This window comes from Oncorhynchus mykiss, unplaced genomic scaffold (assembly GCF_013265735.2).
Source record: "Oncorhynchus mykiss isolate Arlee unplaced genomic scaffold, USDA_OmykA_1.1 un_scaffold_164, whole genome shotgun sequence".
NCBI lineage: Eukaryota > Metazoa > Chordata > Actinopteri > Salmoniformes > Salmonidae > Oncorhynchus > Oncorhynchus mykiss.
The window spans coordinates 771,095-774,254 of NW_023493668.1; the positions used below are offsets into that span (position 1 = coordinate 771,095).

General features: G+C 47.1%; 1 long non-coding RNA gene across 1 annotated transcript; it reads right to left on the reverse strand.

Annotated features, from left to right (window-relative positions):
- Positions 1–1,179: 1,179 nt before the first annotated feature.
- On the reverse strand, positions 1,180–2,776 carry LOC118947560. Its single transcript, XR_005041800.1, has 2 exons — positions 2,402–2,776; positions 1,180–2,346 (listed from the first exon to the last, which is right to left on the reverse strand). It is a non-coding gene; the product is annotated as an uncharacterized LOC118947560 (long non-coding RNA).
- Between the last annotated feature and the right edge of the window lie 384 nt (positions 2,777–3,160).

A 3,160-nucleotide genomic window follows, 5' to 3' on the forward strand; every position in this document is an offset into this window, starting at 1 on the left:
GACAGTATTTAGCTATAAATTATCTTTCAGTTTGGTCTCCTAAACGAAGCTCGTATCTCATTCCTGGTACCACTTAGGACCAAGACATTACCTCATCCAATGGTATATATCAATTGTCATTTTAGATACTCCCATCCCATCTCACGGAGACAGTGAGCCTCCTAGGCCATATACTAAATCAAGATAAGGGCAACCTCAGAGGGGACATGTAAATAGTTAGACACATTCCCATAAGAAGACAGGCCTAACCTCTCCCCAATGGGAAAAGTAACTTTTCCCACATAAGCATACTTAGAAAATGAATAAGACATTTTTTTATAAATGTTACCTAAAGGATTCTGATTCTGCTACCACAATCACTGCCTGGTACGGCAATTGCTCGGCCTCCGACTGCAAGGCACTACAGAGGGTAGTGCGTACGGCCCAGTACATCACTAGGGCCAAGCTTCCTGCCACCCAGGACCTCTATACCAGGCGGTGTCAGAGGAAGGCCCTAAACATTGTCAGACTACAGCCACCCTAGTCATAGCCTGTTCCCTCCGATACCGCACGGCAAGCGGTACCATAACGCCAAGTCTAGGTCCATGAGGCTTCTAAACAGCTTCTACCCCCAAGCCATAAGACTCCTGAACACCTAATCAAATGGCTACCCAGACAATTTGCAGGCCCCCCCCCCTCTTTACACCACTGCTACTCTCATCTATGCAGTCACTTTAATAACTCTACCTACATATTACCTCAACTAACCGGTGCCCCCACACATTGACTCTATCGGTACCCCCCTGTATATAGTCTCGCTATTGTTATTTTACTGCTGCTCTTTAATTGCTTGTTACTTTTCTCTTCTTATCTGTATTTTTATTTTTTTAAACTGCATTGTTGGTTAGGGGCTCGTAAGCATTTCACTGTAAGGTCTACACCTGTTGTATCCGGCGCATGTGACTAATACAATTTGATTTGGATTTGACCATGTCCGTCCTAGCTCGTTCATCAACGTCTTAATCGATATTTCGGTTTGCCTCTTATCGTCCCCTTATGCCATAGTTTGTACATATCGATTGTCATTAGAAACCACATTTGTTTAAGCAAGTCAGCCATATCAGCTATGTTTTTTGAAAGGCAGTAAATGAGGCTTGTTTGGTTCTAATTATTCAGAGTAAATAACTCACGGACACTAGAGAAGCTTAACCAAGTTTAATTCTTCCCCAAAGGGTCGTTACAGCTGTAATTCAGACAAAAACATGTTCTCACCGTCACAAGTATATATATACACCCCACTTTGGACACTCCTCATTCTCTCCAATCCTTACATCTTATGGTTCCACAGGATAAGGGAAACAGGATACTAAACCCTTATTACTCCCTTCAGGGGATCTGACCTGACCTCTTGACCTCAAACCTTCCTTTGCCTAATCCACAGATGTCCATCCACTTCCCTTATAGCAATCCTGTGATCTCCTCCCGTCCACCCAACACATTCCAAAGCCATCGGTCTTTCTACGGAGACCCATTACCTTCTGGCATAAACCCAGTCTCTTTTTATACACTATGCGTCTGATCTATTATGTCTTTAATATCTCAATGTTCAAAGTTTACCACGAATCCAACAGCATGAATGAACCGTTTCGCTGCCAGACAAGGCTCCGCTGATAGTCAGGTGTAGCAGTGGTAAGGTGTTGGGACAGATTGATGTAGTCCCTAACAGTTTGTGGCCCCCCCTTGTCAACACTGGCATGCATCTAAAAGCTGTCCCCCCCCCCCCCCCTATGCCCCACCAGGATTTACATGCTGGAGTTGGACGGTCGACCACTGAAAGCCCTGATGCCCTACACTTCAGTGAAGCCCAATAGATAGTGTGTTAAGCTTTGGTTGACATTTGAGAAAGAAAGAAATGGTAGTTATGCTGAGCTTATAAAAATGACTTGAGGACCATCAACTGTCTGAGCTCCCCAGGAAGTATCCCATCCACCAGAACCAGTGAGTTCAGATCAGTCTGATTATCTGTGCTCGGAGTCAGAGGGGGACCAGCTTGAGGTAGGCTGTACCATCCCAGTGTTGAAAAGTAAATATCTCCCATTTATAACACTGCACTAATCCATCAAAATGTTCTCCCAGTAAAGTGTAACCTGTGTGTTTGCTTGTTGACGTCCGTCTCCTAACCTCTAACTCTGCTCTTGTTCTCCAGGACCTAGGGGGTTCAACCCAACACCCAGATCCATCCGATGTCCTCCGTTACCTGTTCTCCAGGACCTAGGGGCTCTGCCCAACACCCACCTGATGTCCTCCGTTACCTGTTCTCCAGGACCTAGTGGTTCTACCCAACACCCACCTGATGTCCTCCGTTACCTGTTCTCCAGGACCTAGTGGTTCTACCCAACACCCACCTGATGTCCTCCGTTACCAGGGTTAGGGGTTCAATTAATTGTTGTATCCTAGGACACACAATAGATATACATTTCAACCACAAAGGTGTACTAATGAGCTACGACAGATAGAACAAAAATAATCATCATAAAGGAGGACTGAAATTAGATTATTTCACTGTAGACCAGGGCCTGTTCAAATAACAACATGACAAGCCCGTGTATGACTTAAACTGATAAGCATGTGAATGGAGTGAAAATTATCTGACTTCGTGATCTGTGCTACGGATCAGCCCAGTACATCACTGGGGCCGAGCTCCCTGCCATCCAGAACCTCTATATCAGGTGGTGGTGAGGACAGCCCAGTACATCACTGGGGCCGAGCTCCCTGCCATCCAGAACCTCTATATCAGGTGGTGGTGAGGACAGCCCAGTACATCACTGGGGCCGAGCTCCCTGCCATCCAGAACCTCTATATCAGAGGGTGGTGAGGACAGCCCAGTACATCACTGGGGCCCAGCTCCCTGCCATCCATAACCTCTATATCAGGTGGTGGTGAGGACAGCCCAGTACATCACTGGGGCCCAGCTCCCTGCCATCCATAACCTCTATATCAGGTGGTGGTGAGGACAGCCCAGTACATCACTGGGGCCGAGCTCCCTGCCATCCATAACCTCTATATCAGGTGGTGGTGAGGACAGCCCAGTACATCACTGGGGCCCAGCTCCCTGCCATCCAGAACCTCTATATCAGGTGGTGGTGAGGACAGCCCAGTACATCACGGGGGCCCAGCTCCC